We start from the raw sequence: 24,566 nt of genomic DNA on the forward strand, positions 1-24,566 counted from the left end.
CCAAATTACACTTGAATTGGGTTAGGGAAGAACTCTGCCTCACATGGATGGTGAGCTTGATACAGAGAAGGGGTGGTCTTTGGGATACATACCTGTGTCTCCAGCAGGTAGGTCCTGCTTATATCATAAGCAAGTTTTAAGTATTTTGAACTGATAATTCTGGTGGTGTTCGTTTTTTTGTGTATGCAAGAAGCCCATTAAAGTAGGGTCTGACAACGCCTTGTATGCCAGGCATAGATCTTCCCTAAACAGCCTGTAGAAGACAGAATACAGGGATAGGGCCTTGAGACAGTCTGCATAGGATATGTTACATATTCCCTGTATTCTTTTAGTGAAGAACATCTGTAGACATTCCAACTGTTGGATATCTAAGGCAAGGTACATACCCAAGGGGTCATTGTACTCAATGATAGTTCTGATGAATGCCAAAAACTGTGGGACAATGACTTCCTTGGATCTAGATGCTATACTTTTGTTTATAAGTTGCACAGCATAAAATATTTCCTCACTACTATAGACACATGATGGGAAAAGGCTAGATTACTGTCTATGCATGTCCCAAGTCCCTGACTATTGGGTCAGCTCTTAGGAGTGTGTTGTTAATATGATAGTTACCAGGAGTAAATGACTTAATAAAGGATACTATTATGCATTTTTTGGCATTTAGTTATAAACCATGGCTCTGACACCAATTATTTGTCAGTATCAGCCCTTCCTGAAGAACATTTGTGTCAGTGTGAGATTCAGTGACAGCTCCTAATTCGCAATCATCTCCAAATTTAGTCAACCTGAGGCCATTGACATTAGCCTTGATTTCAAAAACGTAAATGCTAAAAATGAGCAGTCCCAGGACAGATCCATGAGGGACTCCAGTTGTGACTGACCTTTTTATAGAGGTGGACTCCCCAATTCTAACTATCTGGGTCCTATGTGTGAGCTAGCTGGCTATCCACTGGGTGACCTAAGAAATTGTACATAACCTGTTGAGTTTGTCAACAGTAACTGAGTGGGATATAGTGCTAAATGCCTTGGCCAGATCAAGGTAGGCAGTGTGAACCATTTTGCCCTCATCCATTGCTTTGGTGACCTTCTTAAAAAAGTTTACCAGGTTCAGTAGGCATGACCTGCCCTTGTCAAAACAAATTGAGTTGTATTTATTGTCTGGATGTTTCCTATGTCATTATTGATCATTTTCCTGATAATTCTTTCCATGGCTTTGTATATGAGACTAGTAAGACTTTTGGGTCTATAGTTTTCAGGGTCTGTAGATGACTCACCTTTGTGCAGAGGGATGACTGTTGCTGTTCTCCATTCATGAGGCACAAAACCTGTTTGGAGGCTACTGATAAATAGCAATGCCAGACGGCTTTAAAGGTCATGTTTCATTGCTGTATAGAAGGCATCCTGGGATATTCTCTGGACCCACTGATGCAGTGTTCTTTGCCTTAGAGATAGCATTATAAACCTGTTCCCTAGTGATAGCAGAGGGAGTTATATTTGATGGTATTTCCTGAGGGAAGTTTGAGGCGGGGGAGAGAGGAATATACTTGGAGCTGAATTTGTTGGCCAGTGGGTTTGCTATACCTTCTGGCTCAGTATAGGTGGCTCCATTAACTATGAGCTCTGCACAAAACTGTGAATTGCCTTTGAAGTTGTGGACATAGGCAAAGAATGCCTTGTAGTTGTCCTTGTCTTGGGATGTGAAATTTACCTCAAATGTGGCTTTAGTAGACTTTATTTGTCCTCCAAGTTGTTTGTTTAGTTTGATGAGAGTGCTTTTATCCACTGGGTGTTGCACATCCTAATTTTTGCCATGATTTCTTCCTTCTGTTATACAGCAGACTGATATTCTAATTCCAGCGTGGATGACTTATTTTTGATTTAGTTCTGTACTTCTTCCTGATGGGTACAGCTGCCTGTATACAGCTATTAACATGCTTGTATATGCATTTCTGTGAACAGTTACATGTCGGCAGTCATGTTCTCAGGGTTTATGGGGGCTTGAAATTTTGCCAGGTTTCACTTAACTTAATAGTAGGAGGTTAGCCTTAGAGTAGTTTCAGAATAGTCCAGGGTTAGCTGAGGTTCCAGGTTTTATTTTTACTTCAAAGCAGACCATTTTGTGGTCTTACATTACTAGAGAAGACATCACACTAGGGGGTGTGTAGCATTCTCCCATATTAGAGAGGACCAGATCCAGTATGGTTGCACCCCTGGTTGATGTATTGATAATCTGTTCCAGGAAGTTTATGTTTACAAAATCCAGGCATCTCTGTGCCTGTGCATTTGGTGCAGTACGTAATTCCAACTTAATAATGGAGTAATTTAATATGTCATTGGGTTGGATGGTGAATGTTTCCAATAAGTTTAAATATGTCTCATACATTTCCTGTGTTACAGAGGGGGGCCTATAGCTTGCAAGGAAGTGGTTTGGGATTTTACCTGTGGTGAGTTCAACATGAACAAGCTCAAGTGCATTGTCCTGTTTGACCAGCTTTGAGGTATATTTATTTTTAATTTAAATCAAGACACCTCCACCTTTAGTCTCTGTCTGTGTAGTAGCTGGTGTAAATATGTGGAAGGCATTATAACCTTGCCCTGTCTGTGTGCATTCCACAGCTTTAAACCATGTCTTAGTAACCAAACAAGATGTCAGCATTCTCTAGATTGAAGAGGACTTATAGGGAGTGGAGTTTTTTGTTTAGATTCCTAGCATTGAGCAGCAACAGCATTTATGTTTTCTTGGTTTTAATTTGCTATGCTGGTAGTAGTTTCAGTTTGGTGTTGCTAAAAAGGCATTATGTGGAGGACAATGTTTTAGCTAGTATTTGAAAGCATATATGGGAGAGGTGCAGGCCACCCTTGGTAAAGCAGCATGGTCTGTTGACCATCTCCTTCCATGTTAACAAATATTGCACTCCTTTAGAATGACATCAGAAAGTAAGCCAATTATTAAAGTCAGTCATCTTTTGTTTGTATTGTGGCATTATCCTTAGAGAAGATAAATGCTGCTCAGTGCTAGGCTTATACTTGTCTAGGACACATATTCCAAGAAATCCATGATGTCTGTCTTCATATAATCCAGGGAGCACTTCTCAGATGTTTACACCCACATGGACTGTGATTAAGTCATACTGGTTCTTTTGCTCCAATAGTGCATGTGTAATGTGGTGGATCATGGCCTCTGATAAGCAACTGTCCATGACTGTCTCCTTACTCAGCCTGGTGAGAAGGATATCAGTGTTTTTTCACACTGGAGTCTCCAATGATCAGAATATTGGATTGTCTCGTGGCTTGCCTTATGGGCTTAGAAGTAGAGGCTCCATGAGATGTATCTGTATGTGTTGATGAGGATGTCATTTTGAAAGAGTGCATTTGGGGTGCTGAGGGTGATTGTTATGTATCCTTCAGCTAGGAGTTCTTTGGGGTGTAGGAAGGTTACATTTAAGTGCCTCAGCATATGTTAACCTATGCATTTGCTTTGGATTTTGCATGATGAGTGCAGCATTTCTACTACTGACAACCTTGCTGACATTAATACTGCTTTTATATGAGAGCTTTGCCTCCAGTGACATTGTGTAAATACATCTCTCACATACCATATTAGTTTGTTTGAGAATTAGCTGACTGTCAGTAAACATGAGGCAATTTCTATATTGCTCAGGATGCCCATATTCACCAAGCTGCTAACAAAGATAGTGGGAAAGTTAATATCCATGGCAACAAACTCACTTTTATTGCTTAGATAGTTGGATTGAGAATATAAAGTAATGTCAAGAGTATCAGATTTGCAACTCTGGATGCTTATCACTGCAAACTAGTTGCCCTGTGTGCAACTAAGTGTTGGTGAAATTTCAATTGTGCTTTTACAGGAAAATGTCATCTCAATGTGTTTGCATCTATACAGGGCACTGCCAAATACTTGGGGGGAAACTAATAAGCAGACCCTGATGATTTATGGATGAAGAATTTAGGCAGATATTCTGAAGTTGGGTGAGTCAGTAGGAAATCAAGAAGTATTTACTAAAAAAGAAGAATTAGCTTGCCAAGAATTATGACAAGAGGAGAGTCATATGAATGGCTACTGCCTTGCTGCTACAAGTGCTGGTCTCACCACAGCTTCATGCTGCTGGGATACAATGCTACTTTGCTTCTTCTCTTACCAGAAGTAAAGCAGTATCACCAATCCCAAGATAGGAAGCACAGACATTAACTGACTAATCAGAAACATTCAGGAATCATTGCACTCTGCTCCTTTTTTCACCAAGAGTAAAATATAAGCGCACATTCCAAGCTGGCACCTATAACGCAGTTGTTAGGCTTTCTGCTGATCAACAGTCTCCATGAAATAATGTCCCTATACTCCTTCTGTTACCAGGAGCAAAACAGAAGCATTAATCCCAAGATGAATACTGAGATGCAGAATGTGGGCTCTCCAGTAATTGGTGGTCTTGGAGTAGATGTTGCAGATTTTAAAGTTAAGATGGAAAAAATTGATTAATATCAGAAGAACTACATAGTGCACAAAGCTGTTAGATGTGAATTGAAAGAAGGAGAAATTAACCTTTAACTATCTAAATGGAGAGCCACTAATTTTAAAAGAACAATATACATTGGAAGAGGATGGGCACTTTGTATCCTGTTTCTATGGAATACAGTGGGCTGGCAAATAAATTTAAATAGCTAAAGGGGAGTGAATTCACAAAATGATAATTTGTGCATACTCACAACAGCCAATGAAAGAGAAGAGGGATGGAGATATGTGGTCGAATTAAAATAAGGGGCAGGCAACTAGAAAGATAGTTGAGTTTAAAAATACAAAAGCAGCAGGGTAAGAGGGTTGGGAAAAACTTAATTTTTATGTGACTCACACACATCTTTCCTAGTTTAAACATACAATTAAAAGCAGAATACTAGTAAAACACAGTGTAAAGAAAATAAATCACAATATGCGAAACAGAAGAAGGTGATGAAGCAATACAAAATACAAGAAAGCAAAAACAAACTAACCTTTCTCTTACCACAAGTTGGGGCAGAGTCTGGGTGAGCTTGGATCTGAAATTTCAAATTCAATCCGGTTTGGTCCCCATGCCTCTAATGGATAGAGGTCAACAGTAAGTTAAACTGAAAATAACATACCTTGCCACATAGCTCTTAGCTTTCTGTTTACTACCATACCCCACTGTATAGGCATCCAAGGGACTCAGAGTCAAAACTAGGTAAGGTTGCATTGCTAGGCTTGCAAAGACCCTAGTGGTCCTAGGCCTAGTATAAACCTATGAGCCTATGAACTTATACTGATTCTTTCTATCATCTTGCAAATTATGTTCATGAGGTTGATCAGTCTATAATTGCTGTGGTCATAGAAGCACATCCTTCCAAGAATGGAATCACGATAGCTTAATTCCTGATATCAGAGACATAGTCAGTTTTAATTCTATATTTAGAATGTGGATAATGGGTTATATACTAGGTTGTTTTGACTACTCAAATTAGGCTTCCTGGAATCTCATCTGATGCAACTGAATTAGTATTTCCAATCTTGCTAATTGCAGATATTACCATTTTAAATGGGATCATACTGCAGCAAGGAATACTACTAGATGGAGCTCCTTGGCCTGAAATTGTCTCCAAGTCTGCAGGACAATCTATTAGCTGTATTTGTTAGCTCTGTTATGGTAATGCTGTTTTCTTCTAAGCACACAATGTTCTGTTTTTCCCCTTGTATTTTTCAGATGTGGTTTTAGGCCTTATCATTGTCACCAGTCTTGATGACAAGTTTTGCCTTGAATGAACCTTTGCTGTTTTTATTGTATAAGTGACTCCTTTTGCTTGGAGTTTTTCATAGCATACTGTCTTCATCTAGGTAGAACTGAAGGCTTTGGTTACTCCTCTCTTTAATAATATGTTGATTATTTATTGTAGAATATTTTCACTCTGTTTAAGAATAACTGATGAAAGACAATCACCATGTACTCACTGCATTTTGGGGCAAAGTGTGAACTCCCAACTTACAATTTTATTTTTTATCTATTTAATTTTTTTACTTTATTTATACTCTGCAGACTATCTTAGTCGCACTAGACCATGGCCTGTTTTCAGGAGAGATACAAGCTGGTATTTATTCAACAAGGAGAAATTTGGCCTGGGTATAAGGGGACCTTCTCTACTCTTTTGAGCTGCTAGGTGCCACTGGAGGGCTGCTGCTGGGACTTCAGTTTACTCTGAGATGGAAGGCAACAGATCATTTGCAGTAAGCATGGAGAGCTCTGTAGTGGGTGAAAAACAGTTTCTGTGGAGAATAGTAGCTGAAAAGTTAAAAATGTGCTTCACGAGACTTGGCAACACAGGTATTAATGCTAGGAGAATGTGAGGTAATGCAATGGAGTGCAGCATTTGAGAGTTTGGGATGAAGAAGAAGGAGAGGAGGGTAATAGAGCTTATAACACAGATAAGAGGAATGAAGAATGGGAGAAATGAAGGGGCGCATTTCTAGTTTTTCTTTAAGCTAGAAGCTTTTAGTATTTCTAGCTGGTGCAATAGATGGCTTTAAGGATATACTCTGTATGAGGGTTGCAGTCAGTGTGGAAAAAGAACAGAATAAAGATGGGAAGTTCGCAGTAAAAGTATGGTACACAACAGTAGCTGCAGAAGAGAAACAGAAGCAAGTAGAAAATAAAGGAGGAAATATTCAGCAGAAAAATGTGGAACATGGCACAGCAGTCAGAGGAAGTCCAGTGAAAAGAGGTAAACTAAAAAATTCTGTATAGATTTCTACTTGATTTTTTGAGAGGTATGATCGTACAAAGAAACCAGAAAGTAATTTCCACAGAGAATCACAAAACAATGTTTTCTTGAAAATAAGGCACAAAATACAAACAATATGGAACTTAAACCCTAACCTGCTAGAACAATTTGTTCTGTCACTAAATGAAAACCGTTCTGCACGTTCCTATTACTCATATTCCACAAAGCCTGCACTCAACACACTTTTGTCTGCACACCCCACAGACTCCTTACAGAGCTCACAAATCAACAGTTTTGCTTCACGTGTCTACTTTTTGCCATTGAAAACAAAAATATGTTTGAGAACATTTAAATAAACTGGAAAATGTGATCTGCTGTGCAATTTGTTGTATGGTGACAGACCATTTCTGTAAAGCTGTAGTGCACATATTCAAATTTTAACCACTGACATAGTACCCCAGTGTGAATTATAGCCATGATATCCCATTCATAGCTTTTAATGACTTTTATATTTTCATCCCTTCAAATTTTACTTCTTCACTTTGCTTTGGCTCTCATTGACCATACCTGAAAAATCTTCACAGTACAAGACATAGCACTGCCAAAGGACTAGCTCTTAATTAAACATTTGGGCTAGGAAACCTAAATAATTCAGACTTTGCAATCAGCTGAGCCCATACTGTTACAATCATGCTTACCCTTCGCTAATACTTCATTTAGTTTCACATAAATACAAAAGATCACACTATAAAAACAATCAAATTTCTAATTAGAATCAACATGATCGACAAAAAAAGGGAGGAAACACAACCTTCCAAAGTTACTCATGCTGTTAACTGCAATAACTCAATCCTCAACAAGTGTCTCTAAACACAAACCAGTGGAGACTGGAAACAGCTGAAATCCAACAGATGGCACTTGCAGACTCATAGAGTTAAGACCTCAGTGGATCTGGCCAACAGGGGAGTCCATACCAAAAGTCTGAGGCCATGCCACACAAGGAGACAGAGATGAGATGGAAAGTGATTGTCATGCATGCATCTAATAAACATTTTCTTAGACACATGCTATTCATGCAGCTAATAAACATTTTCTTAGAGACATGCTATCTTGGTATGCTGCTTCAGGCTTAGATCTGAGAGTCTAGTATTTAAGCTAGATGGCAAGATCAAGCAGAAAGCCATTCTAGTCTAAAACATAGGCTACAGCACAACAAGGAGGGAAAATAAATTATAGTCCCAATGCAGTCCACAAGCTGTTCCACTCACACAGCAGACTACAATAAACTGTAAAGTCTAGTTGTGAAAGATAAAGGCTGGAGTGACAAATGTTATCAGTTCTAATAAGCATTTTATAATGGAATCAGGAATATAAGCAGCCATACAGATCAAACAGAGTATGAAGAATTGACATTTAGACTTCTAGCTCTTATTTGCTGATGATAACTCAAATATCAGGTTATCAAATAATTTTGAACTTCAAACAAAGACTGTAACAGCAGGCAGGAGGCAAATGGATAAAATGGATCAGGTAAGGAAATCAGTAGGTGACAGCCAAAATAAGTGATCCGTGGTACCTCAATGGCAGCCAGCATGATTATTATAACACTTCTGTCCAAACAAAGGTCCAACTGACAACAGCAAACAAAGTCCAAAGCTGTAAAGAGCAAGGAAATTTCATACATCTCGATGAATATGCAAAATCATCTATGGCATCATTGTCAGCAAACACTTTAAAACTATAAATTGGAGATAACAGTAGTCTAAACAATGTAAATGAATGATAAAAATGTCAAAAATTAGGATTACATTGATGTTAAATCTGTGCTTAACTCCTCTTTCAGACAGGCTGTCTTTTCCCTGCATTAGGAGCCTTCCTTAATATTTCTGCTATTGAACATGAGCAAGCTAGTCATAGTTTCTTTTATTCAGCATTTTCTCTGTATTTACCCAGCAAGCTGTTTTAGAGATTTCTCTTTATGTTTTCAATCTTTTTACTTTCTTCATTTTTTTTAATAAATGGTACTTTAAGGTATATAAGTTTCATATCGCAGATAGTTTAATTGATCTGACACAGAGCTCACAGCTGCCTTTGTTATAACTGAGCTACAACTAAATATATATATATATATATATATATATATATATATATATATACACACATATATATACACACACACACACACATTTACGCCAAGACGCCACGCACACACACACACACACACACACACACACACACACACACACACACACACACGTATATTTTGATTTTGTTTGGAAAAGTGCTTAGAATATTTTGAAAGCATCTCCCTAATTATTTACTTATTTTGCTGAGGACAGTGTCAGCTACGGAAATTCTACCAGTACTGAATAAAATGAAAGAGCTATTTCAAATTGTTATTATCAAGAAAATAAAAAAATTGCTATTTTCATTACTCAGAAAGGAAACAGATAAAATATAATGAAAAATGCTGTCAAGCATTTAACACTTTTGATATGGCAAGTAGAACTGGAGTAACGCAACACCAGCATTACATAGTGGCAAACATGAGTCCATATAAGAATACAACCATTGTGAGATGTATTCAATTTCTGACAATACACAATATAAGAATTAAGTTCTGAATAAGTAAGAGTCAAGCAATAAGTGCACCATTTCCTCTGCTAGATTACCTGTTTTATAGATACTACGAGTGGTGTGCAACTTGCCAGTGTAGAGCAATGTTTTCAATGTCACAGAACTGATAATAAAAAGCAAAACATGCTTGAAGCGTTAATATAAAATGAGAAAAAGGTAAGTAATAAATGTACTTTTGCCCTGTTCTTAAGTGGTGTTTTTATTTCATAAAGTCCTGCTATATCACATGCTTGGAATAAATTTACCCAACAGATCCTAAATGTGACTGTTGTTGCTCATTTCCTAAACAGTGAATGCATGAGATGCAATAAGAAGAAATAACATTTATGGAATGAAATTGTAGTTAATCTAAAGAGTGCATTAACAAAATGCTGGAAAGATATGTTGTAAGGTGTTCAAACATTTCACTAGTTTAAATAAAGACTATGCGATGACGTGATATTTGTACACATTTAGTTAACTAGCTTATTCAGAAAGTGAAATAGAAATGAAACAGATTAATATACCTTCAGATATGCAACCTGTAGTATTACTCAGGCTTTGAGATGGTAGAAAGCTTAGTTTTCTTGAGGAAAGAAAAAAAAAAAAACATTTCCAAAGCATATATGTTTCTTGTATCAACATTAATGGTACAAGTATTAAAGGAATAACTGAATGTTTGCAGTCAGACTTTTAAATCTTCTTTAATATTTTCTTGGCTATGGAAAATGTTAGAATGTTTCTAGGGATAAAATACATTTCAAGCTTGACAATATTTTTTTTTTCAACAAACATTTTTGAATATAGTAACAGAGATAAAACAACTTGAAGTGGGATCTTTAGGAAAGGGAAGGAGCAAATTGCACAGAAAAAAATGGGAATTGTGGGAACAATATACGCAGAGAAGGAAAAAGGTTTAAGATTTAGGATTTGAATGAGCCATATAATGCTTAACTGACAATGACTGGATAGATTATAAGTGACGTATAATGTTTGCTGCTACAGTTGTTTCAATGGTGTCTGTGATGTATGATGTTTTCAACTAAAATGGTGCCATTTTATTTGTTTTTCATTTATATAAATGTAAGATTGCCTATGTCATATTTTTGAACATTATATGAGAGATTTTAAAGGAATTAGGATTACAAAAATAAACAAATTATTTCCTCTGACAATAGCTGTTAAGAAATGGTTAGTGTTTTCAGAGTTAATAAACCTTATAGTTGTATGAATGAGTTGTTAGTGTATCAATCGGTTTAATTTCACAAAAGTATTTGACTGCTGGTTGATTTTTAATGCTATCCTTCCATTTTTTGTTTCATTTTAAAGTTGAATAAAAGTGTGGAGTATCTCCTACTATAATCTATTTGTCCCCAATGCTTGTTTGAAGGCACAATCTTTGGCCATTTTTATGGAAATTAAGTTGAATCCATTTGTTAGGCATATTCTTTCTTAGATTAAGACCACTTTTGACTTTGTGAATAAGTTAACAAAGTACAAGACAAATGTGAGCTCTTTAATAGTAACTTTATATGTGCATGTAGTGTACCAGGTCACTTCAGGATGTGGGAGTAACATGGGTCATTTCAGTGCCAGAAGGTGAGATGAGGATGCAAGTGGATGATTTATATTTAGTGGCTTTTATGTTAGACTGGATTTTAAAGAGCATTTCGTTTTCATCTTTAACAGAAGAAATGCCATCAAACTTCTGTAAGAGTAGTCTTAGTATGTTTTTAGACTTTTTCACTTATTTAAACTATGTAACATTATTTTTCTCCCAAATCACAGCAGATTATTCCACAGAAATAATACAGTTTCTGGATAGTGAGGCATTTAAAGTAAAATTTGAAAGGAAACTGGACACAATTATTCAGAAAGGCCTAAGTACCAATACTTATGTCCATCTTGAAAATGCATACTATAAACAGATAATACTGCAAAAAGTAAAATGGCAAGCTGTGAGAGCCTTCAGACTGGCAAGTGGAGAACTTGATTTTATTTATAAGATCGGTGTGATAAAAACATATTAGTGGAAAGAGGTCATACTAAGGCGAATTAGAAAAGATTTTATAAGTACAAGAAGAAAGATTTAGAAAGTATAAACTTATTGTACTAGAAAATATATCCATTGTAGTAATAGAACAGATGAGATTTAAGTTCCTGTTGACTGATGTGTTGGTTTGGGCATCCATTTTTAGCATGGATAGTAGTGGATTAACAGATGGTTGAAGACAGATTTGAAGGATTTTTAGAAGTCACCCTGTCACAGCAAAGGAAGGCAGCTTCTTTTTTTAATATAAAGGGGAGAACATAAAACCTATTTTAGAGAGAGCATATGGTCTGAATACTGAATAAAATGTTGTTAAAAGAAAGAGAAAAACTTTCTCCTGTGGATTCTGTAGAAGTTGTTGCTTCATTGCCAACAGTCAGTATATTTGCATGAAAGAACAGGTAACATTTGTGGGGGTAAAAGATTGCTTTGACTGTAGCAATAGCAATGTGGTTTACCTAGCCACATCACATGCCAGGAATTTTGTGTAGGCAGGAGATTACACAAACTGCATTACAGGATACAGCAACATTACATAAACATTCAGTATCCTGTGAGAAGTATAATAAATTTGTTTTTTATGTGTTGGATCAAATGACTATGTATTTTAGTACTGGGGAACTGACCCTAGAAAGGCGGGAACTATACTGACAGATGACTTTATTGTCCTCTCTACTCCCACCCCCAGGCTTTAATGGATTGTTCAGCTTAAAACCCGAATTAAAAAGTTATAGATTTAAGTGAGTTTTTTCTGGGGTGTCACTACCCATGACCTCTGATACCTACATATTAAACTGTTTTTGAGCAATTTTTTTATTTTTCTTTTTTTGTAATTGTTTAAGATGTGTTGTTTTAAGAAATGTAAAGTCTGAACATTTTTGAGCGATTATTCATTTATTTTTTTTTTGGTGGTTGTTTTAAGAAATGTAAAGTCTGAACATTTTATGCCATGTTGTTTAAAGTCATGTGATTGTTTTACCTCTTATGTGAGAAAGGAATTATTTGCATGAGGAAGTCTTGTATTGTTTGTTGAACAAAAGCATGTACTAATAAACCCACTAAAAAGTGTTCCAGTTAAGTCTCCTTGGTGAAGCAAGTTGAGGTGCTTGTGCATTTAGTTTGCTGAATTCTTGGATCTACCTTCTACCTGGTATATTTTAAAGATATAAATGTCTATATATACACACACACACACACACACACATATATATATATATATATATATATATATATATATATATATATCTATATACATATACATATATATATATATATATATATATATATATATATATATATATATATATATATTTTACATTTGTTGACCGGGATTGTCCGACTGAGCTGAAGAGCCCTTTTTCAGTGGTGGCCCAGGGAGAAAAGCTCCAATATATATTATACAATTTTCTTTATAAATTAGCATTTAACAGCAGTGTTACAGGATTATTACAAGGCAGTAAGTAGCAATACAATGTTATACAGTGTCAATAATAATGAGTATAATATAACTATTTCAAGATGTATAAAAAGAAATATGTCATTAAGATGAGTATAGTTTTAGGGGGTAAGTGGTTAAAAAAAACTGTTTTATCATGATGTAGTTGCATGAAGGCAAGACAATTACAATAGAATGTTTCTCTGAGGCAATTTGCTTAATAGATTTTAGAAGACTGTAGAAAAATTAGTCATGGAAGATTAGAGAGAGCTAGTGAGAAGAGTGAGTTAAGGGTAGAAAGTAGATTAAGGTATAACAAGTAGGGGATGTTAAGGAGGGAGATTAGCCACACTGGAAGCAAAGCTCTCTTCACCCAAGACTGGACTAGACAGTCAAGAGGAGAAGGTAAACACTTGCACCAGACCACACTCATCACATAGTCCCTCAAAACCTACACCACCAAAACACACACATAGAAACACAAAACACACACCTACATTCGCGGAGGCTCTCAATAAAAACCAGCCCAAGAATCAGGGATTTCCAAAGCAGAAACGCAAGCAAACTCTACCCCCCAACACAACCCAAATGACACATAGCTCACAAACTCAGTGTGCCACTCAACCACAGCCCGTAAGGCATAACAACGTACTCAACACTCTAGTCATAGGTGACACTATAATCAGCCACACTGATGTTCCACTCACCAGGCTAAGCAAGGAGAAAGTTACTGTCAGCTTCCTGTCAGGTGCCAGAATCAACCACATAACACACACACTCAGGTCACTCCTCAACAAGTACAAATATGACACTGTCATTGTCCATGTTGGTGTGAATGACCTGAGACGTACCTCCCTGGACTACATGAAAAGAGACATGGAGGAGCTCTCTGATCTTGTAGCCAAGGCAGGTATAATCCTAGCCCTGAGTAGCATCCTGCCATCACCCAGAATGATACCACAGTACAAGGACAAAATGATCAACTTCAACAGTTGGCTAAGTTTTTGGTGTCATTCTAAGGGGATCCAGTATTTGTCTGTCTGGGACGACATGATCAACAGACCACAATGCTTTTCCAGAGATGGCCTGCACCTGTCGCCCTTGGGATTCCAGATACTTGCAAAGGCTCTTGCCACCCCTATAGTGCCTTTTTTAGGCAAAATTCAAATGACAACTTCACCACCATAACAGGTACAAGCAAGCAAAATCTGAGGGTAATGCTACTCAATGCTAGAGGTCTAAACCTCAAAATGCACTCACTCGAGGTACTCCTTAAAATGGAGAACATCGACATCTGTGCAGTGACAGAGACCTGGTTCAAAGCTCTAGAGAGCACCCCTGCATTACCAGGCTATAATTCATACCACACCTTTCGGCCACCTAACCCAGAACAAAGCACTAAAGGTGGAGGTGTGTCCATATTCATTAAGGATATTCACACCAACAGTCTAGTTGCACAGCATAATGCATCCGAGATTATCCAAGTGCAACTAACTCTGGGCTAGACCGTAATCCAAACTGTAGCTTGCTACAGACCCCCCACCATGCCCCAGAATTTGCACTCCTCATTTCTTGATACACTGGAAAATATTAGGGTACAACCCAACACCCTAATAATAGGTGATTTTACCTACCCCACCAATAACTGGAAAAACTACTCATGTACTAACACTTTTGCTCAACGTTTTCTGGAATTCATAAATTCCAATGCCTTGGATCAACTTATTCACACCCCCACCAGAGACAGCAATATCCTAGACCTAGTCATTACCAACATGGGCAACCGGTGTTCCACACCAGAGGTCATTTCCTCGTTGGTCAGATCCAACCACAAGCTAATCACCCTAGCCATACACATCCCGCCTCCACTCCCAATTAGGGAAACCACAATAAAAAACTTCTCCAAAGCCAACTTCACACTTCTTAAGACAGAAGTGACAAACTTCATGACACCCATTAAGACGGACAATAGAGGTACGACTGCTGAATCCTACACAAATGCACTTTATAAGCACTTTTACGACTGCATGGATCATGCTATCCCTAATAGAACCAAGATGCTATCCTCCAAAAAAAGGAAGCCAATCTGGTGGTCCTCTGCCATAAACAAACTCTACAACAGAAGAAAGAAACTGTTGCAAAAAAGAGTAAAATCCCATGACTGGAGGAACTCCCAGGTCAACCGCAGTAAGAAGCTGAGATCCCTCATAAAATCCTCTAAAGCTAGTTATGAAAACAAAATTGCCACTGACTCTAAAGACTGCCACAAAGCATTCTATAGCTATGTCAAGAATCTCAATGGCAACACACAGATCTGCTCTGAGTTACAACACAATGGCACTAAATATACTCAACCAACTGATATTGCCAACATCCTTGCAGATAGGTTCAGTGCTAACTTTACACCCCTCTCTCCCCTTAGAGGGCCCATCTCTATACCGGAAGAATGCAAAGTTCCTGTAATCATGGCTGCACAGGTAAAAAACACACTCTCCAAAGCCAAGAACACAGCATCCATGGGACCTGACAATATCCCAGGCTGCATTCTACACGAACTAGAGAATGAACTGGCACCCTACCTAAGTACCATGTTCAATCATAGCCTTACCTCAGGCTTTGTGCCTACTGAATGGTGCACCATGACTGTTATCCCACTCCACAAAGGGGAGCCATGATGGACCCTGGGAACTACCGCCCCATTAGCCTGATGAGCCTGGTCTGCAAGGCTATGGAACGTATCATCATGGAACTCATAAACAAAGATGTTGGTATTCTCCAAACTCTGGACCCTACCCGGTTTGGGTTTGTAAAAGGCAGATCATGTCTCCTAAGCCTGATTGACTTATTTGAAGCAGTCACCAAAGCCATAGATGAGGGTAAGGTGGTTCACACATCTTATCTAGATCTCGCCAAGGCTTTTGACACCATCCCCTACTCTGGAATTATAGATAAGCTCACTAAACTAGGTATAAATCCCTATGTCACAAGATGGGTTGCCAACTGGCTCATGGAAAGAGCCCACACTGTGAAAGTAGCAGACTCCAAATCCAACTTCAGACCATCGACAAGTGGAGTACCACAGGGTTCAGTCCTGGGTCCTCTCCTGTTTGTTATCTACTTCTCTGAAGTACAGGCTAACACAGAAGGTCTTTGGCTAACAAAGTTTGCAGATGACTGCAAACTAGGAGCCATAATCAAAACTCCTAATGATGTGGACAAACTACAAAAGGGCCTCACTGGGACAGATACCTGGTGTCAAAGCCATGGCCTGAAGCTCAGTGCCAAAAAGGGTATTGTCATCCCCTTTGGTAAAAACTTTGTACCCATGAACTACCACATAAGTGCTAGTCTACTTAATGCCGTAACTGTGATAAGAGACCTTGATACACATGTGGACAGTAATCTCTCCTTTGATAATCACATCGCCACAGTGGTTAGGAAATCCTTCTATGTGTCTCACCTCATCACAAAAGGTTTCTCATCCAGAAAAAAAGAGGTCATTGTTCCCCACTACTCATCACTCATTAGACCCATTATAGAGTACAATGCCCTTTTTGGTATGTACCTCACAAAACATCTACAACAACTGGAAAGGCCACAGAAATACCTCACAAAGAGGATTACTGGCCTCAAACAGATGCCCTATGCAGACCATCTTTAAAAACTCCAGCTTTACTCTGTCGCATATCACCTACTCAGAGGAGATCGCTGCCTAACATACAAAGCTATGTCAAACCCAGAGCTGTTGGACATGCTCCACTTAAAGAAATCCCTTCGAGCTACACACTCTAGGGACCTAAACCTTGTCACCACAATAAACAGAACATACTGGAGGGATAGCTTCCTGTCCCAGAGACTTCCCATACTCTGGAACAGACTACTTATCTATGTCAAACAGAGCTCCTCATTAGCACTCTTCAAGAAAAATTTTGATGATTGGATGGGAAATATGAAATTCACCCCAGGGATCACTTCTGTGGCTCTGCTCGTCAGGGGCACAGAAAAATAATTTTCTTGGGTGGCAAAAGCCAGGGTACCTTTTTGGCTAGGCTTATATAGGCCCTAGGGCTAATAGCCTAGTACTTACCTATGAAGCTATGAATCTATGAGTGCAGTGGCAGGATCAGTGACTTTTAAAGTGCTCTTTGGTGGCTGTCTTAAATTGTTTAGGATGTGTAAGGGTCCTAATTTCTAGTGGGAGCCTAGCCCAGTGATAGCTGTACATGTTGCATCCAAATTTAGACTTGGGTTTGTAGATTTGTAGTAGGTCTTGGTTAGACCTTCAGAGAGGTCTGGAGGGAGAATAATGGAAGATGAGAGGGGATAGTGCTGGGCAGTAGGAAGGCTGGTATAGGATAGACTGGATGATCTGGAGCTGAGAGGGAAGGAGCTGGTGGGGTAATTCAAACCAGTTTAGGTGTTTTAGAGAGAGACAGTGATGGAATTTGTAGGTTTGTTAGTCAGCAAATCTAGCTACCTTGTTGTAGGTAGATTCAAGTTTGGTCAGGAGTGCTGAGTTAAGATTTGTGAGAATTTGAGAACTGTACATTAGACTGGGTAGAAGGTAGGTAACAAAGAGAGTAATCTTGGCTTCAGAGATAAGGAAATTTTTGTTACGGTAAAGGAGCCCTAGTTTTGAATGTGTCTTTTTGATACAGTTATTAACATGCAAGTCAAATTTAAGCTGATTGCCGATGGTTACGCCTAAGAAGTTACTACTGGATTCTACCTGAAATGGAGTGTTATTAAGGGACTGTATGGAGAAGGAGGGTTTAATATTTATGAACTTTTTAGTTAGGAAGAGTAACAGCTTTTTTTTTAGGGTTAAGAATGAGCTGGTCATTAGAGAGCCATGTTTCAACTAAGTTAAAAGATGCCTGAGAAGAGCTTAGAGGGAGAGTTGGCTGTGGTGATGACTGTAGAGTCATCTGCGTATTGCACTAAAAATGACTGAGGACAGGAGGTATAGAGCTGATTAGTAAAGATATTAAAAAGTAAAGGCCCTAGGATAGACCCTTGAGGTACACCCATTTTGACAGGGACAGGAGGGGAGAGTGCAGAGTGCCATCTCACTGACTGAGAACTATTAGTGATGTAGCTGGAGAACCATGCAACAGTATCAGAGGAGAAGCTGAGGTTATGCAGTTTGTGCAGCAGAAGAGAGTGTGAGACAGTGTTGAAATCTTTTGAGAGGTCCAAGAATAGGCAAGAAATAAGTTTATGGTCGTCCATGGCTATAGAGACTGTGTTGAGTTAGGATAATAGAGCTTTAGTGGTGCTATGTTTGGGTCTGAAGCCGTGTTGAGTGGGTGTAAGCAGATTTTCCTGTATTAGATACTGCATAACTTGTTTATGAAAACATTTTTCTAGTACTTTAGAGAGAGGGGAGAGGATAGCGATAGGTCTATAGGTCTAAAATTGGAGATATCAGAGAAGTTACCTCCTTTGTGTATAGGTAGAGTGTAGCATTATTTCCAGATGGAAGTGACTTTAGATTCAGAGATAGCGTGATTAATTAGGATAGATTCAGGGAGAGCAAGCGAGTCAGCTGCGAGTAGAAGAAAAGTGGAAGGAATATTGTCAGCTGATGCTGAGCATGGTTTTAATTTAGAGAGTAGAGTTTTGATGTAGCTACTAGGTACAGGTTTGAGGGATAAGGTATTTGAGGAGATAGTATTAGGAGTAGGTTCAGAAAATTTAGAGATGTTAGTAGTAGAGGAGTTTGGATTAGGGTTTAGTAGCTTAGATATTGAATCAATAAAATAGGTATTGAAGATAGTGGTAGTTTCTTCAAATGTCTTGTCTGGGTATGGATTGGGGGAGCTAAGATTACCAGGATGTAATATTTGGTTAATAGAGTTCCAGAATTTTTTGGATTAGATTTTAGGGCTGTGGGAGGTTTATTATAGAAGTCCTGTTAATCTTTATGTGTTTTTTGTCAGATTTCTGAGTTCTTGATATTTTTGTAAGTCTGCAGAGAGCTTAGTCTGTGACCATTTTTTCCATAATTTGTTTCTAGTTATCATAAGGGTATGAGTGGCTTTTGAAAGCCACGAAGATATGGTGGACTTAATTTGGAATGTGTGAGGAGGAGAAAGTGAGTCTAAGATGCTAAGGAAGGTGGAGTTGAAAGCTAGGACTGCTTCTTCTAGTGGGAGTTGGGTAAGGAATTTTCAGTTTACTTTAGAGAGGAAGGTATTAAAGGTTTCTGGTTGGAAGTTATAGAGTTTACAAGTGATAAATTTAGGAGGTTTTGAGAATTGGAGAGTGAACCTAAGCACTTTTATAAGGCAGTGATTGCTCAGGGTGTTTGGTAGGGTTATAGGGTTATGATATTTGGAAGGATTAGATACAAGTACCCAGTCAATAAGAATACTAGATGTGAGAGAGTTGTTTGTATGGGTAGGTTGGGAGATTAGCTATGTAAAGCCATATAAATTAATATGAGTATTAAAGTTTGGATTACTGAGAGTCAACCAGTTAATGTTGACATCTTTCATTGGGGATGTTTTGAGAAAAGTATGAAAGAATATTTTCGAGCACAGGATACAAAGACAGACACACACACACACACACACACAACACACATACAAACACACACACATACACAAGCACATCTATCCATCCATTCTGTACTTCTTTTCCCATTGTTGTACATGGGGTTGGGGTGTCACTTCAACAGTGGCAATCATCTCGAGTCAAGGTGTACACTACCAGATGTCTCTCTCTCTCTATATATATATATATATATATATATATATATATATATATATATATATGTGTGTGTGTGTGTGTGTGTGTGTGTGTGTGTGTGTGTATATATATATATATATAGAGAGAGAGAGAGAGAGACACACACACACAAATAAACAAAATTGTCATACTGACAAATCATTCAGTACAACTGCAAGACAAACTCAGCTAAGCTAGTTTTCACCATGGAATATCTCAGACCTGCTGTAATGGAGGCCCATCGGGTACATGCAAATGACCCTTAATGATATAAAGTGTTTCATCTACATGGCTTCTGAATGCCTGCGGCTTTTTATTTTTTAAGTTATTACAGATACATTCATGTCAGTAAAGCCAAACTCTACTACCAGTGGCCATGCCTGTTCCAGCCTTTTTCGTAAAGTTTATGGACATCAGGCTTCATTTAAAGCTTTGTTTTTTAAAGTACAGAGAAACAATCTACTTATGCTGTGTAGAGGAGGTATAGTATTATTCAGAGCACTCTTCTGTATAGTTTTACTTTGGAATAGCATTTGTTTTTTAGCAGCTTATTGCTAGTATATTTTACTATACATCCTGATGGTTTGAAAGTCCAGTTGTAAGTCCAGTGGATCAAATTGGTGGGAGTAGAATAAGTGTGATTGCATTCATTATGCAGTATATGCTAGGTCTGTCTTTATGGAGTGAGTTGAAATACTGCAAGAAGAGCAGAGAATTGAGAACTGACCTCCATTTGATATAACAGCAGCATGTAAATGAAGTTTGGGTACAAGATATTACTCTGTATGTCCTACTTGTGATGTGGCTTTTAATCCAAGACACTTCACTAACCTCCAAGCCGTGTTTTTGAAAACTGTTGAACTGACATGCATAATTTATGCTTCATGATTTCTTTAAAGGTCTAAAAAGAGATCTACCATGTAACAATCTTTTGCAAAGCTGATTTTATTTATGACTGGTATGTATGCATTACTGTGGCATTACTGAAACCTTGCTGGAAACTGTGCTGAATGTATTCCCTAAATGTCTATATAGTTATATAATTGCCAGAAGAGGATTCTTTTGGGACTTTACTAAGATGGCATATATTAACAAGAAGTCAACAATCCATTGAAGGGCAGGAGGCTCTGACATTAGGAATTGTATTATGAGCATCCTCTTAAAATTTTCATGGATGATGGCTGTAAGCAGTAGGTTATATTTATGTTCAGTTGGTTTACAAATTGCTGGCCGTACATGTATGTGCACACACATACACACACAGTTTACCAAGTGATCCATACTTCTTTGCTCATTTTTCTACATGCATTCCCATTTATCTTGTTTGTTTTACAGTGGAGAGGTGTCCCACCTAGCAAAGTTGAATTCTGGGATATTACCCAAGGTGCGAGTTGTTCATCTTTGGCTCAAGAAGGACTAGGCAATCTCTGAAGTCTCATTCTGCTTGTGAAGTAAGAACTTTTTAATGTTTGGATTCTTTTTTTATGTGTTTATTTGTTCTTCAATTGTACAACTGTAAGTTTGCAAAAGTATGTCATTCAGTTATTATTCATGGAGTAAATAGCAGTTCTTCATTTTACTACCTCAGGACAAAGACTTTGACCACCTCAGCCACCCAGCTACTGATCCTGAGTGTTTCAAATGTTGCAGACAGATCACATTGTATGTTTAATATGCATGCCACATACAGACATTGTCTTCTCTAAGGTTTCCTAAAACTAACAGTGCTAAAGCTATAGATACTGGAATATTCCTTCTTGTTATACCAGAATTAAATTTTAGCTTGCAAGCAGGGTGGTCTAACCTCCTTCAGTATGGTATTCTATCTTGAGTGGTCTAACCTCTTTCAGTATGGTATTCTATCTGTTAGCACTGATAAATACTGCATGGACCTATGGTTTAAGGTGGGTAGAAATGAAATTCTGCCTACATTTTCATTCTGATGATGCAATGCTAGCTGACATTTACTATTCTGTCTTTCCAGCAAATCTGACTGTTAGAGTACTAATCACTGCAGGCATAGCATGGCTATCTGAGGTATCAATTTTTGGGCAGGTATGGCTCCCGATCTGATCACAATGAATGAACATCTGTAAATGAAGTTTTTTTTTCAGTAAAGTTCTGATGAGTTGACAGGTTTGTTTGAATTAAAAACTTCTGCAGAGCTTTGTGTTATATAGGTCTGGGGGTTGTTCTTGTTATGCAAGTTCCTGAAATTGTATCCGTCTTCAATGGGCAGATCAAGCATTTCTAACTGCCTTCCAGTATGAAAGCTAGAGATTGTTACAGATTATTTTCAGCTTCTTTGCATTTCCTTTTCTACGGGTCAGATACTTTTCAAGGTCTAATTAATGTTTTCCTTTCTACAGGTCAGGCACTTTGCAAGGTCCAAAAATAAGTCAAAATATGGAAGAGTGGCAATCATCTATAGCAACATGTGGTTTTCGTGTGTGTGTGTGTGTGTGGGGGGGGGGGCATTTAAAAATATCTTCAGGTATTGCAAGGAACATTTTAGCCATGCCTTCTTCACACTGAGTTATGAGCTTATATAACCTTCAGTAGGGTTTGTTTTCCAATGGGAATTCCATGTTTCAGTTTTCATAAAGGGAGTATGAAGACCATCATCTTCTTTGAAATTCCAAGCCACCCTTTCCCCAAATGAAATATTTCCTGACCCTGTGTACCTGCATGGACACTGTACCTAAACATGATTATCATGATCATCAGATTCAGTTCAAAATCAGAATAGCTAATTTCTGGCAGCAATAATAATGAGACTATCACAAACCAATGTTACATTTAAGCTAATAGTAAATCAGACAATTTTGAGGCAACAGAATAAGGAGGGGACCACATGACTATTACACTGGCAGATACTGTGCAAAAGCAGAAAAGTAAAGCACTGGCAGTCACTCATTAAGGGCGTATATCATACATTAATGCTAATTTTGAATTGAGACTAGCAACCTTCCCACTTCATCTTAAAACCTCAGACTCATGCAATTCTCTATAGACAGCCTGTAAGCTCCCTCCTCATCACCCTCTCAGAGTGCTTTGTACCAAACTTCCCCTTCACTCTTCTACTGTACAGTGACAACTCTGTTTGACTTCTAACATACCTTTCCTTTATTCTGCTTGATAGCAGCATAACTATATATCTATATATGATTATAATAATATAATAATAATGAATAACCTTTCTATTTTGCTTGTCAGTAGCTAGCTATGCATTTTATTAATCTAATTAAAGGGCTAGATCCAGACTCAGTATAACTACTTTTGTCACTATATTGGGTCTTGTTTTACCCATATACACTGCTTTTCTGGGCCTTTGATTCCACTGCATTTCATCCTTTTGTTGTTTCACTTTTGACCAGCCCTGTCATAACTTTTAAATATGTGCATACTGGATTCATTAGTGACAAGCCATTATTGCTCTTCAGTATCCTGCCTGCAATAAGACTGCCATCAGTCATTTTTTTGCTAAAATTAAGAGGTCAGCTGGTGAGCAGTAAAATATTTTGACCTAGTATCACCTCTTAGATAAGATGAGTACTGCTCTGTTGTCTTGATCTTTCTCCCTGTCTAAACATTTACTTAAAACTGGAACAGTTAGGGAGTCATTACTTTAGTGAAAGCATTTTCTGAATTTTTATCATCTCTGGAATAGATATACACCTTGCAGATGTACCGGTGGGAGGTCTGGAACATTATATAACAACTTTTGGGGTCTCCTTCACTTGCTTGACTCCAGGCTGCACACATACCACAGTCCTGCAACCCGCTTTTTGTAGGCAGTTGCCTTGGCTACTGCTTGAACAGGTATATGAGTTTGAGCAATGTAAATATGATAACCTGGTAGAACAAGTGGGAGTTAGTTGGAGTTTGGTAGTTTGGATTTATGGCGACTAAAAGTGATTAGAGGTGGAGATATTATGCAGTGACTGAGAGTTAAAGGATTAGGGTTACTTGAAACCATTTGGAATAATTTCTTCAGTTTTTCACCAGAGCTAATAGCTTAGGTCCAGATAGACACACAGCAGGTAGTTATCTGGCTGATGATTATAACTGCTCCACCTGCCTGCATTATAGACATAGATTTATTACATGACCTATTACAGCATGTAAAAGCAGTTTAATATCTGATCATGATGCTGATAAAGATTGTCCAAAATTTCAAATGGCTTGCTTTATCAGGTTTTCCCCTTGGATGCCTTAGGTACATTTTCTGTTCAACAAAACTGATTCCCATATATTAATGACTTGAACAGAGTGATTCAAATTTGTGATTATTTAGTGAATAAATAAGGGATAACTTCATCTAAAGCATTACAAACGTTCTGCAAACTAGAAAATAGATATATCTACACATATGGACAACTCTTCCTGGCACCTTCTTTTAGGAAATATTAGAGAATTGGAAAGGATGATATGTATCCTTCACCGCTAATGCAGTATTCATTCAGGAGATATAATTCTTCACAAGTATATTTTAAATATATGTTTGTTAAGGTGACATACTCCTTAAACATTATCAAGCAGATTTACTAAGAAGTGAGTAGGCAACCCAGTACAAATGAGGAAAAAAACTTAAAAACGTTTATAATCTACGCTAACTACATTTTTCTCATGATGGAATTTCTTTACATGGAAATAGAAACCTAGAATATTTCTGACCTACTTGCAGTTAATTCTGTGACCTCCCCAAACTACTGGAGAAAAGAGTACATAGAAACATACATTTTTAGGTCTGCTGTCAGTTACCTTCGTTTAAGGCAGCTATTGAAGTGACCTGTCAGAGTCTCAGGGGACAGAAAATCTTTGATATCATATTAAACAGTACAAGTTCATCTGTTTTCAGATGATAGCGTTAAGGAGTCATAGCTCAGCTCTTGCAGCTACAAACGTTTTTATGAGGCATTGCAAGTCACCGCCCTTATCTACTCCCTTAGAATGTTCAAAAAGGTTGCACATACATATCATCAA

At 37.9% G+C, this 24,566-nt stretch overlaps 1 protein-coding gene across 4 annotated transcripts in view; it reads left to right on the top strand.

Annotated features, from left to right (window-relative positions):
* ZNF536 (zinc finger protein 536) overlaps positions 1-24,566 on the top strand; it is a 1,745,320-nt gene that overhangs the window by 674,121 nt on the left and 1,046,633 nt on the right. For all 4 annotated transcript variants that reach the window (XM_044081674.1, XM_044081671.1, XM_044081673.1 and 1 more), the window contains exon 4: positions 20,916-21,031. The gene's annotated coding sequence lies outside the window, so the exon portion shown is untranslated. The remainder of the gene's footprint in view (positions 1-20,915; positions 21,032-24,566) is intronic.

Source organism: Protopterus annectens, chromosome 8.part1, assembly GCF_019279795.1.
Source record: "Protopterus annectens isolate FY-2018-M chromosome 8.part1, PAN1.0, whole genome shotgun sequence".
Taxonomy (NCBI): domain Eukaryota; kingdom Metazoa; phylum Chordata; order Ceratodontiformes; family Protopteridae; genus Protopterus; species Protopterus annectens.